This window comes from Dicentrarchus labrax, unplaced genomic scaffold (assembly GCF_905237075.1).
Source record: "Dicentrarchus labrax unplaced genomic scaffold, dlabrax2021, whole genome shotgun sequence".
Classification (NCBI taxonomy): domain Eukaryota; kingdom Metazoa; phylum Chordata; class Actinopteri; family Moronidae; genus Dicentrarchus; species Dicentrarchus labrax.
The window spans coordinates 35131275-35145597 of NW_026136719.1; the positions used below are offsets into that span (position 1 = coordinate 35131275).

The 14323-nt window shown below is 42.3% G+C and overlaps 1 protein-coding gene across 1 annotated transcript in view; it reads left to right on the plus strand.

Annotated features, from left to right (window-relative positions):
• kbtbd13a (kelch repeat and BTB domain containing 13a) overlaps positions 1 to 14323 on the plus strand; it is a 388109-nt gene that overhangs the window by 276353 nt on the left and 97433 nt on the right. The gene's annotated exons all lie outside the window — the stretch shown is intronic.

The following is a 14323-nucleotide window of genomic DNA, read 5'->3' on the forward strand; positions in this document are numbered from 1 at the left end:
ATATACACATTTAGGAGGAACTACATATATACATATCATGGCATGCCAAAATATAATTATTTAACTCACCTGGATGAGTCCCATGCAGCAAAACTGAAGGAGGTTTTTGTCCAGAAATCCACCATCAAAGAGTCCGTTGTCTCTGAGGTCTGCAAACAGGGATATCCAGAACTCCATGCATTGTCTTCGAAGAAAACCCCACCAATATTCAATTCTTTGATTGGCAGTGCTGGCTCCCTCCAAATAACTATCAAGGGTGTCCTCTTGGTGAGTGGAGACAAGGAAACGCTGAAAGCCTCGAACATAGCCATTTTCAGTTCCAAGATCGCCTCTCACAACTCTAGGGCAGCCCTTTAGACGCTGTACTGCTTCCATGTAATATCCTCCAATCAACTTTGGGTCACTGCTTGTTGTGTAGGCATTGAGCCAGACTATTTTCCTAGAAAAACCATCAATACATCCATTGATACATATGCCATATGGCTTTAATTTGTGGTACGAGTCCAGGTGCCAGATAAAGTTCGGCCTTCTGGAGAAGTACCGCCTTCGTCTGAGACGTCCTGCTTGCCTGCTTGATACTCCTCGGGGATCGAGCTCTTTTAACACCAGCCGCACATCCTCTTTTCTCACACGCAGACCGTTTTCTCTACATTTTGCGTACATCCATCGATATCCATGAAGCTGCCCAGAGGCATAGTTTGTCGCACATTCAAAAACCTTGTATCCACGCGTTCGGTGAATAGAGCTGAATCTCCCCATATAGGCCACGCCCACTTCCGCCTATAATTTTTCCTCCGCTAGAGTGCGAAATATCCATAGACTACTTTTCCGTATTCCCCCCATGCGCTTTGTCCGATTCTCACAAAATTTTTTACATAGCATCTGAGGACCCTCATAATAAAAAAGTAATTAACAGAATTTTGATATTTCAAAAAACCAGCACCTTATACAATTAGCACTTCCTGTGGATTGTCCTTCAAAAAAGGAAGTGGACCATTTCTCCACATTGGTATGTCCGATTGACACCAAACTTGGGTCCATAGTTCCACATGTCTTCCTTAAGCATCGTGCACAATTTCAGGCCACCGCCACTAGGTGGTGCTCTTTAAAATTAAGAAGTTTATATCTCTACAACGGTATGTGTGATTAAGATGAAACTTGGTACGATGCTTCCCCATGGCTTCCTGAGGCTCGCTAAAAAATGTGTCAACAGTCTGGTGGCATGGTAAATCACTGTGCGGAGACCGTAATAGTTATGAATATGAAATTCACAGGACATGTGTAGAGTGGTGCCTGAAGCTCACATACCAAAAATTGTGTTCGTCATGTTTGTAGCGCTACAAACACGACACACACGATTTTTGGTATTTTTGGTACCCCTACAGGATAAAAAACAGCAGCCCTGGCGCCACGATTCACCAATATGTATGAAACTCGGTAGACACGTGTAACATGCCGGGACGTACAAAAAAGCCTCCAGGACCTTACCTGAAACCCCACAGGAAGTTGGCCATTTTGATTTTCATTTTCACTTTCGGCAAACTTTTCACGTTGTATTTAAACGAACTCCTAGGGAATTTGTCGGATCTGCTTCAAAATTTGTGAGTACAGTCAAAAAATGGTCCTGATTAAAAGTTGTGCTATTTGTGCATGTACATTGAAGGGTGTGTCCGTGGCATGCCCTCAAATTTGGCCATAGTGAATTCCGTGCGCATTTTCTGTGATTTTTTCGCGTTGTATTTGTACAAACTCCTCCTAGGGAATTTATCGGATCTGCTTCAAAATTGGTCAGTACAGTCAAAAATGGTGCTGATTAAAAGTTGTGCTATTTGTGCACGTACATTAAAGGGCGTGTCCGTGGCGTGCCCTCAAAGTTGGCCAGCTTGAATCGAATGTCAAACTGTGATGCCATTGTGACTGTACATCAAACCGCGTGCCAGTGACAACTTGTCAATTTCAGCAGATTTGCCATAAAATAGTACTCATAACTTCAGTGTGCAATGTCCAATCTCCAATAAACTTCATATATTCTGAAACAGTTTTGCCCTGAACTGGCGCTGAATTGGCGCTATACAAATAAAATTGAATTGAATTGAATTGAATTGAATTGAATTGAATGTTAAAGAGTTCGGTCTATGTTAAAGAGTTCGGTCTAGACCTGCTCTATTTGAAAAGTGTCCTGAGATAACTTCTGTTATGAATTGGCGCTATACAAATAAAATTGAATTGAATTGAATTGAATTGAACACATCCTCATAACTGAAAAAACATGAAATTTCATGTTTTGGTCCGCACTTGTAAGGACGGCGCGTGACGCGGTCGCAGCATGCCCCGAGTTGGGTGGAGTGCGAGGTCCCGCCCAACGCTGCTTGCAGCTTTAATTGGAATTCTTTTTCCTCCTAAACAAACGCATATTTGGAGGCTTTCCCATGCTCGAAAACTCATGAAACGCGGCACACACGTCAGTCGTGGCGAAACATTTCGTATTTTCTAGGGGTCCACTATGAGCATAGCAAAATGGCCCCTCAGGGGCCCATAAACTGTACCATCCGGGGCCCCTTTCACCGATATGCATAAAAATCTAGACGAACAAAAAATCCAGTGGGAGCCGTATCCCAAACCCAACAGGAAGTCGGACATTTTGGATTTAGCGGCCATTTCTGGCGATTTGCACGTTGTATTTGAACAAACTCCTCCTAGGGAAATGATCGGATCATCTTCAGATTTGGACACAGCTAACTAAAGACATTTATGATTAAAAGTTGTGCTATTTACAACATTCCGTCGAATGGCATGTGTGTGGTGTGGCGTGGAATTTCAACGACTCGCCATGAAAGAGGGATTTGTCATAACTTCTGCATACATACATACATACATATATCATGTCATGAATCTTAAGAATTTTTGTCAAACCTTGTTGCCATGTCGACGTGGTGAAAATCAGCTTTTCTGTTAACATTTGAACACCTTTTGGGGGGCTAAACATGCCCAAACATTCATAAAATTTTTCACAAAATTCAGTCGTGGCAAACGCTTAGGTATTGTTTTGGTCTTGCAAATGGGAGTGGCATAATGGATTAGCCACGCCCCCCCAGAATCAGCCCCCCAAGACACGTAAGACTGACATGTATGAAAATTGGTAGGCATGTGTATCATGATGGTACATGCGACACGACGCGGTACTGAATCAAACAGCTGTTTTCTCCGAATAGAGTGTTATGTCATTCATACTCCCCTCCTCTAGTTGGCAGACATCCCATACTTAGACCTTAGCTCAGAAATACGTCATGCTTCAATACAAAATGTTCGAGGAAATCCCATCCAAACGTGACTTTTTTTGTCAAAAGCGACTAGCGACAAATCTAGTGACTTTTTCTGGTGTTATTGGAGACTTTTGTGGTGTTTGGAGACTGCATTATATTTTAAATAGTCGGTTTCTGTGGTCATTATGTGGAGTGTTATTATACAACTTGCTGGTTGGCGGGGTCAGTGCTTGCATTCATGCCTTCGTATGTATGGTTTCCCCTTTAATTTAAATATTTTGATATTAAAAGTTAAAGTAACCTATATAGAATTTTGAGATGTAAATTGCAGATTTGATATTAGTCCCTGGTAACAGGGTGGTGCCCCGAGGATAATTCAGTAATTCATAATCAAAATATTAATTACTTAATTACCCTAATAATTGATATTAATTATTACATTTGAATAATTATTAACATTTTGCTAATACCCAAATCCTGCCCCCTACTGAGCATGAAACCTCTTTCGAAAAACAGATCCTCTATTACTTCTGGCTCTGTAATAGTGACTGCAGGTGGACTGCAGGTTTTTACAGACATGGGTCACTTTTGGGAGCCAGCATAGACCTTCTAGGAATCCTTGAACTAAGCCGGTGATGAGTAATTAACAAAGCATCTGTTAGGATGATTTGACAGAGCTTTGGACAGAGCTGGAATGTTCACTGAGGTTGAAAGATGCTTAATGTTATTTCCCTGATTTACCAGATGGAGTCTCCTGGGAAACAGAACGTGGGTGACTGCACACAACCACACACTTGCATATATTACAGTTAAAAAATGTACAAATTATCATTGAAACTAATGCAGTAGATATATCCTGAAGAAAGTACCTGTCACTTTGGAGGCTGGCTTACAGAAATTAGCATGGATTTTTTTAACTGCAGCTGAGATTTTGAAAGTTCTTGCAGAGCAGTTCTTGAACATAGGGAAGTTGTTAGTTAACGTTTGCAATGATGCCAACAGCCATTAAGCCACTAGTTAACTGACTTAAAATATGTGTGTTAATGTTTTTTGTCCACTAAAAGAGAAATTTCACTACCCAAACATGACCCTGAAACTGGAAAATGTAAAAAGCAACGGTGTCAAGTTGTTAACAGCAACTATCAGCTAGCGTAGACCTAAATTTCAGAAGGCTCTGGCTTGAAAGTGGTTTGAGATACAGACAAAGTGTAAATGAGAAAAATATTGAGAATGACCTAAAGTTTATCTAGGGAGTACATTTTCCCATCTAATTTGCATATTATTATGTCACATGGTGACGGCCATATTGGATTATGTAATTTCCATGAAATACCTGATATTTTGAAAGAGAGTTGAACGTATTTCATCAGATTCACCCCCCTCCATCCATTTGTTATGTTGTCCACATATCAAATGAACAGGGAAAAATTAAATTGTAAGCCAACAGTTGTAAACTAGAACTGTTACTACACCACAAAACTCATGTAAACAGTTGGCGTTTTTTATGATTTTTTTTTCTTTTGAGCGTTGCGACCCCCCCCCCCAAACCACATAGCCTAACAAATGGACGGGAAAACAGTATGTGGTAAAACCAACAGTTCTAAATTATGACTATTGTGCCATATAGTAGAACACATGTAAACAGAAAGCTGGTAATATGCCTACAGAGGCCTAATGTGTGCCTATCTATCCAGATGACACTGTTTATAGTTTGTCAGAGTGTGGAACTTCTCATTACATGGCACAGCACACAGGCCTACCCCACACTGATTGCACCTGTATTGTGTCTGATGACGACCTTTAGGATGGGTACAATCAGAGCAAACTATACAGTCTGGACGATCGCCAGTATCACGGAGCCAGTGGCGTTCAGTAAGCCACTGTGGCATTTCTCCCCCTTCTGCTGAACGCCTTCCCCGTATTTTGTTTTCTCTCTTGGAGAAGCCCTCAAGCAAAGAGGTGATCATTTTTCTGCACAAAGGCCTTCAGTGGCTTGTGTGGACCGGCAGTCATGCTGCAGTAAATTATATGGGCATTGACCATACTTCTTGTTTCCGGCACCGGTCGAAGCCGGCAGCTGCTTGCAACAGCTCTTACTCGATCTTTCTTTTTTTCTAATTTATTTCACTTTTTGCTTCCCTTTTTGTGGAAATTACTTTGTATGTAGACAGCACCGCACTTTTGTTGTTTTTGGGAGTCCTTATTTTTAACAATATCCAGACCGGCCGGCGTAACAATGCACGAAGCGGCCCGCGTGTGCTTTGTTTACAGGAGGGAACAGCTGATCGCGCTGCGTAGCGCTGTAGTGTTCCCTCGGGACAGACACGAGATCCCCCTGGAGATACTTCGTAAGACCCGCCGTGGATGCCGCGCAGGAAAACAACGTCGTGAAAAGAACCTGTTCTTCCCTCCGTCACCATGGGAAACGTGAGATCTCTACCCAACAAGACGGACGAGCTGGCCGCGCTAACACGATATCAATGGGAGTACAGAGAGAGCAGCGTCCTTCTTTTCACAGAGACCTGGCTCACACCGAGCATCCCAGATGCCACAGTTATGCTGGACAACTTTCACCTTCTGCGGACAGACAGAACAGCTGACAGCGGTAAGGGGAAAGGAGGAGGCCTGGCTGTGTTCGAGAGGTGGTGTAAACCTACACACTGCACTGTTAAAGCACAACTGTGTAGTAAGGACATTGAACTGTTAGCAGTTAGCATGAGACCATCCTATCTGCCACGGGAGTTTTCACATGCTATTGTGATAGCGGTGTACGTCCCCCCATCTGCTAAGGCGGACACAGCTTCTGATGCCCTGCTCTCAGTTACCAGCAAGCTGCAGACACAGCACCCACAGGCCCTCTTCCTCATCTCTGGAGACTTCAATCATGCTTCTCCCTCATCTGTTCTGCCCACATACACTCAGTATGTCACCTGCCCCACAAGAGACAATAAAACACTGGACTTGTTTTATGCCAACTTGGTGTACTGTGAGGTACCCTGAGCTGGACGGCTGAAATTCCGACCAAAAGGGGGTGTGTCTCGGTGAAATGTCGCGAGATAGCTGCGAGATTTACACTTTCCAACTCGGAACCCGAGTTCACAAAACAAATGGATAGCACCATCAGCTCCAGGCTCCTTAAGTCCTGTGCAAACAAACTGTCTGGAGTTATGGAGCATGTCTTCAACCTGAGCCTTGAGCTGAGAGTGGTACCACAGATTTGGAAGACCTCATGCGTGGTTGCGGTGCCTAAAACAGGTCTTTAGGGTGCGAACCCTAAAGACCTCAGCAGCCCGGTGGCTTTAACATCCCACCTGATGAAGACACTGGAGAGACTGATCCTGGGACATCTCCACTCCGAGGTGGGCCCCTCCATGGACCCACTACAGTTTGCCTACCGTCCTAATGTTGGAGTGGAGGACGCTGTTATCTTCCTGCAACATTGAGCTCTCTCTCACCTGGAAAAGCCCGGCAGCACTGTGAGAATCACCTTTTTTGACTTCTCCAGTGCGTTTAACACCATCCAGCCGGTGATTCTGTGGGACAAACTGGAGGATGGGTGTGGACCACCAGCTGTCTACATGGATCCTGGTATGGGTTTACCGCCATGGCATTAAAACAGGAAGGAAGTGGTAAAGTAGTAAAGCCTGCTTATTGCTTGATATGATTGGTTGTGTGGGTCAAGTGTTACATTGATGAGTGGTGAACTCCACACCTTGGTTTTGCAGGCAACACATTTCCACATGTATCTCTGTGTGACTCCTTTCAGTGTCTATTTTAGCCAATTCAGCTGCCACACAGAGCGTGCAGCGGCAGCACCATTCTGTGCACAGAAACTAAATATAGATGTGGCCATGCCTGGCTGGTTGTTTGCAGTGCATTGGGAGAAATGTAATCTGTTCTACACAGGTTCAGAAACATTTTTGGTAGCTTCTGCCAAAATTCCGTCTTTGTCTGTGTATTTGTTTAGAAAATGACCTTAGATCCATTCATATCTTTTATTATCAAAGAAATGTGCAAAGCAGATATTTTCCACATGGATCTCCCCATTCCACTGAATGCCTGCTATTGATAATGCATTACTCGGCAATGGTTATACTCTATTCTGTTTATAGTCTAGTTTTTGAGAAAAATACTTTGTACTTTTACTTAACTTACTTTAACACCACTATTGTTACTTTAGTTAGTACTATTTCAGTAACAGTACTTCTACTGGAGTACAGATTTTCAATACTCTTTCCACCACAAATTAAAGGTCTCAATATATGACTGATTATGGCTGGTTGATCACATCAACAGTTTGAAAATCAAAAGAAAATATTAATAGGTAAATATTTCTAAGAAATGGGTAAAATGCAAAAAAAAAGTGTTTGTTCACACTGCCTACCTGAGCAGCGTGTGATGGCTAAGCAACAGCTAACAGCTGCGTTATACCGACAGGTGTGTCAGCTGCGTGGCTGCTGCTGAGCTGCTACTGCCAGCCCTATCTTTCTATACTGAACTTGCCTTTGTTGACCATATAACAAAAGCCTTGTTAACATACTAATGAATTCCGTCCACAGAAACGCTAAAGAGCTTTTAATCTGAAACAGATAAAGGAAGAGTTGAGTTTAAAAAATACTGACATTGAAAATTTTGTTAAAGGTGTACACTCCCCTCCAAAAGTATTGGAACATTGAGGCCAATTCCTTTATTTTTGCTGTAGACCGAAAACATTTGGGTATGACATCAAAAGATGAATATGAGACAGGATTTCAGCTTTTATTTCCAGGTATTTACATCTGGATCTGATACATGACTTAGAAGATAGCATTATTTGTAATGGAACACCAATTTGTTAGGTGAGCAAAAGTATTGGAAAATATAGACTCTTCTCTCCTTGCTCTCAACGAAGGCGGACGCATCTCTCTCTCCCTCCCGTCTCCCTTATCTTCCTGCTTTGCTTCTCAAGTTTCGTCCTGTCTTGTCTCTAACTTTTAGGAGCCTCTCCCCGCATTGCTCTCCACATTTAAATCATGGAATTAGTCAACTGGTCTCTCAATGCAATTGACAGAATTTTCTTGACGAGAAGCTCGGGTTTGGAGGAACCTGCCTGCCCTGAAGGAACGTTTGCCGCTGGTTACACGATGGACTCCTGGGAGAAGTGGAGGGTTGTGTGCCTGGCGATTCTTTCCGTAGAGGACATCGAGGATCTCTACATATTCGGAACCATGATAACAGGCTATCTGCTGATTGGATTAGGCATTGCCCTGGTGTATCGGAAAATTCGGAAGACGGTGTCAGCAGTCCAAAGCCCCATGAAGCTGCCCGACTTGATTGATGAAGTGAGCAGAGCTGTTAACACTCAGACTGTGGGTATAAACCGCAACAAGGAAAACACCTTGGAAAGAGCTGTCAGTGCACTGACGGTGGTTATACACCGCAACATGGAAAACATCTTGGATAGAGCTGTAAATGCTCAGACTGTGGTCATTAACCGCAACATGAAAAACATCTTGGATAGAGCTGTTAATGCTCAGACTGTGGTCATTAACCGCAACATGGATAACATCTTGGAGAAGTTTTCGGCTTTGCAAAGGAGAATGAATCGATTTGAAGACCAGAATGGACAATCAGAGTAAGTCGTGTCCATTGAAATGCGACTACTCGCCCTAACCCAAACAATCATAATCTAATCTGCATTCCGGCCCTCAGTAGCACCGGCCTTGGCCACGGACACGCCATTTGACGCACAGTAAATATTTGATAACCTTTTGATCACCAATGTGTCTTGATTGCAGTGATCGAATTTGAAGTTAATCCGATAAAATCTCTAGTAGGAGTTAGTTAAAATTGAAGCCCTGAAATGCCAGAAATGGCATCACAGTTTGACATTCGATTCAAAATGGCCAACTTTGACGGCACGCCACAGACACACCCTTTAATATACATGCACAACTCACACAACATTAAAATTTTTTTAAGTTTACTTTCCAATTTTGAAGTATATCCGATAATTCCCCTATGAGGAGTTCGTTCAAATACAAGGCGAAAAATTCACCGAAAGTGACCACGGAATTCAAAATGGCTAACTTTGACGGCACGCCATGGACACGCCCTTCAACATACAGTCACAAATCGCACAACTTTTAATCAGCAACATTTTTTAAGTGTACTGTCCAATTTTGAGGTAGATCCAATAAGTCTCCTATGAGGAGTTTGTTCAAATACAACACGAAAAATTCACTGAAAGTGACCACGGAATTCAAAATTGGCCAACTTTGAAGGCACGCCACGGACACACCCTTTAACGTACAGTCACAAATCACAGAACTTTTACTTGTTTGGTTTGGGATATGGTGCCCACTGGATTTTTTGTTCGTCTGGATAAGATCTACGCGTGTTCCGATTGCACGGGGCCATGGGTGGTACAGTTTATGGAAAAGAGAGGAAAATATAAAATTTTTCGCTATGACTGACATGTGCATGCATGAGCTGTTGAGCATGGGAAAGCCTCCAAATATGCGTTCCTTTGGTAGGAATAATAATAACAACTACAGATACAATAGAGACTTTGCATGGTCAGTGCTGGGGCCCTAATGATATCAGTAATATTAGCAATGGGAGTCAATGAGAGTCAAGCAGGACCATGGCAGGAGGCTCCACCAGGATCCATGAGAACCTGCAAGACGAGAAAGCACAAGAACTCCGGGGAAGAAGTGAAGTTAGTAACATGCATTAATGGGACATGCATGAGTGCAGAAAGAGAGAGAGAGGATGAGATGAGCTCAGTGCATCATGGGAAATCCCCCGATAGTCTAGGCCTATAGTAGCATAACTAAGGGATGGTTCAGGACTCACCTGAGCCACCCCTAACTATAAGCATTATCAAAGAGGAACATCTTAAGCCTACTCTTAAATGTGGAGAGAACCAAAACTGAAAGCTGGTTCCACAGGAGCTTTGTAGCTGAAGGCTCTGGCTCCTGTTCTACTTTTAGAGACTATAGGAACCACAAGTACCCCTGCATTCAAAGAGTGCAGTGTTCTAGTGGGATAATAGGGTACTATGAGCTCTTTAAGATATGAAGATAAATTGCACACCTGTACATGATTCCAACACTACCATCAAGTTTGCGGATGGCAAAATTGTCATTGGCCTCATCAGTGACAAAGATAAGTCGGACTACGGGGAGGAGGTTCAGCACCTGGCCATCAACACCAAGAAGACTTAATTGTCATCATTGTGGACTTCAGACTCCCATCCGCATCAACAGAACTGAGGTTGAGCATGTCTCCAGCTTCAAGTCTCCGAGGACCTCTCTTGGACCCTGAACACCTCAACCCTGGTCAAGAAGGCTCACCAGCGTCTCTTCTTTTTGAGGAGACACAAGGCCCATCTGTCTCCTCCGATTCTGGTGAACTGCTACTGCTGCACCATCAAGAGCACTCTCACCAACTGCATTATAGTCTGGTATGGAAAATGCTCTGCCTTGGACCGGAAAACTCTGCAGAGGGTGGTGAAAACTGCCCAGCGCATCACCGGTTTACCTCTCCCCACAAAAGCAGCCATTTTGACATGAAACAGTAGGGTAAACACAGGTGTTACTAGTGATACTAATTAAGATTCTGTTCGATTCAGGTCAAACAGTCTGTCAAAGGAGTGCTGCTATTGTGCATGTCGGCTCCCTGGAAAGGCTCTGCTACACTAAATGGAACAGAGCCTTAATTAGTATCATTGTTTAAACTATTATTTCATGTCAAAATGGCTGCTGTGAAAAAGGTCTACTGAGGTTGTCCAACGCGCAGCATTGTTAGGGACACCTCCCACCCCAGACACAGACTGTTTGCCCTCCTCCCCTCTGGGAGACGCTACAGGTCTCTCTGTTCCCGAACCAGCAGGCTCAGGAACAGCTTTTTCCCATCAGCTGTCACCCTGCTAAACTCTGCACCGAGGTGACCCCGTTCCCCCTAAATGACTAAACTCCCACTCTACCCCACCTTCCATGGACTCAACTGTTTTTTTTCTTCCAATATTCTCCACCACTGACCTCCTCTCCACTATACTGCCACACTACTACACACTACTGCAAACTTACCTGTACTATTAAAGTCCCCACACCCTAACACTTATTTATACTGTCATACTGTATATATCTGTATTCACTTGCCTCTGTCTATACTGTACATATCTACCTATAGTGTATTCATATCTAGCTGTTTACTCTGTATATAATGTCAACCAATTGTATTACTTGTACCTACATCCACACCATATAATTACTGCTAATACTGTTCATACTGTAAATATCTTACTAGCATATTTATATATATATCTATAATGTTATTTTTTTATATCCCGGTACATATGTACAATACTCTGCACTTTACTGGTTTTTGCACTTCTGGTTAGATACCTAACTGCATTTAGTTGTCTTAGGTGAATCTAATCTAATCTAATTTAATGACATTAGGGCCACTGCTCACGACAGGATTTGTTACATTTTATTTCCATGTTAATTTAAAAAATAATACTGAAACAGTTATTACAAAATAGTTTGGAATATCTGTGTTTGAGTTCCCTCTTGTGTCAGGACAGGCTGTACATATTTAGTTCCACTGCTGAGGTCTAAGAACAGACTGTCAGCAGCACTTCCTGTGGTTGATGTCACAAACACTACAGCCCATAGGGGCTGCTGACTCTGACAAGGTGTGCATGTGCTTTAGCCTTTCAGTCTGGTTACTCCCTGGGATTCCATGCATCATTTTATTCTTCCTCCAGTGGGTACACTGGAAGATGTTTTTTAAATGCTGACACAAATTTAACTGTTGAGTGACGTTAAAAGCATGAGCAACACTGGAGAAAATGTCTCCTGTTCCCCAAAGATTTGGAGCAGACTTATATCAAAGCATTCTTCCTCAATATTAGAAAGTGTGTCCATGTGTGGGTGTGTTTGTGTTTGTATGTACACATGTGTGCTTGCGTGTGTGCATATACACTCCTGTTTGGGATGAAGTAAAAAAAAACCTGCCTGCACTTCAGCTTCCATAAAAGGAAGCACAAGGAGTTTGGCGCAAACTAAATAAACTGCACATTCACGTCCAGCTCCAGCTTCACTAACGTTCCGTGTTACTTAAATGACTGCTCTGCTTATGTTCTGCAGCCCCAAAAAGAGTTGGTACTTGTGGGTATTCAAGGCAAGTTAAAGGACTTAGTGAGGCCAAATACTTTGCTTCTTATATATATATGTATATATATATATATATATATATTGTATATATATGTATATATAGATATATATATATACAGCACACTCCATCACCAAAAGACACAGGCTGAAGTTTTGTATAGCATAGGGCAGTGTTTCTCAGACCTTTTATATTGCATACCACTTCAGAAAATGTTAGGTTCTCCAATACCACCATTAGGACCAATTTTAAAATAAAGGGGACACACCTCTCACACCACCAGGTAAGATCTTACTGATTACATATAAGGGACTTCATGACCTTGCCCCCAGTTACATTTCAGATTGCCTTGTTCCTCATTCCACTCCTCGGCCACTTAGCTCCTCAAATCTAGGCCTTTTATCCATTCCCCCCTCTAACTGCAAAACTGAAGGTGACCGTGCCTTTGCTGTTTTAGCCCCAACATTGGTGAATAGTCTTTCCAAATCACTCAGATTCACTGAATCTGTTGACTGTTTTAAGTGGCTCCTCAAAACGCCACCTCTACAGGCAAGCCTTTTTATAGATCTCCTTGTTTGTTTTCTCATCTGTCATCCCCCTTTTAATTTATCCTTCCCTCTTGTTTTATTTTCCTAATGTTTGTATTTACATGTTCCCTATGTATGTTTGATTAGGTATGGTTATACCCATTTGTATATTTGTTGTTTGTAAAGCACTTTGGACCTATTTCTCAAAAAGGTGCGATATAAATAAAGCTTTACTTACTTACTTACTTACTTACTTACTTACTTACTTACTTACTTACTTACTTACACTGGAAACGTCTATATATAATTATATACACCTGGCACTGATAGCCCAACCCAGCAGTGTTGTTTTAATGATTTATTACTACTACTATCATTTTTATATCTGAATTGTATGTGTGTGCGGTCCTTGTTTCCAATTCCTATCAACTATATTGAAATGACAATATAGTATTGAATTGACCTGTCTCTCAGGGACCCTGAGGCAAGCAGGAAAAATGGTTTTGAAACAGATATATTGTACATATATTTTTAAATATTCTTTCATATTTTAAGTGTTCCTTGACATTTGATTTATTCAAGCTTTAATGCCTTTAATGGATAGTGACAGCTGAAGGTAGACAGAAAAGAGGCAAGAGATAGGGTGGCTGTGGCTCAGAGGCAGAGCGGGTGGTTCCTTAATCGGAAGGTTGTGGTTTCGATTCCCGGCTCCTGGTGCCACATGTCTAAGTATCCTTGAGCAAGATACTGAATCCCAAGTTGCTCCCAATGCCGTGCATATGTGTATGAATGAGTTAGTTTCTGTTCGATGGACTTTGCCATCACTGAGTGAATGTGTGTGAAAGGGTGAATGTGGCACGTAGTGTAAAAGTGCTTTGAGTGGTCGGAAGACTAGAAAGGTGCTATACAAGTACTGGTCCATTTAACATAGGGGATGACATGCAGAAGGAAGAATTTAACTGGGCTGCTGTGGTAAGGACTCACACACTGTGCTCGGTGAGCTACTGGGGAACACCTATGTTTGTTGGCTTTTGCAGCAGGTTAAGTTAACCTCTGTCATGTGAGTTTGCACATAATCTCATTACTTTTTATTATGTAGTTTTAATAAATGCCTGTCATAGTCAGTCTTGAGCTCCAGCATCTCTTTGGTGCATAGCTTAAGTTTGTTTGTTTGTTTGTTTGTTTCATTTATTGTCCACAACGTGGAAATTTGTCTTTGGTCTCATAAAAACAACAAGCAACAATAACACTTACACTCAAACATCTTCAGGGCAAAAAGCAGGACAGCAATGGCAGTTACATTAAAAACGCATCAACGGGACATGGTGTTCAGTTCTCCCGTTTGCTATTTTGACAGCTTTTTTCCGAAGC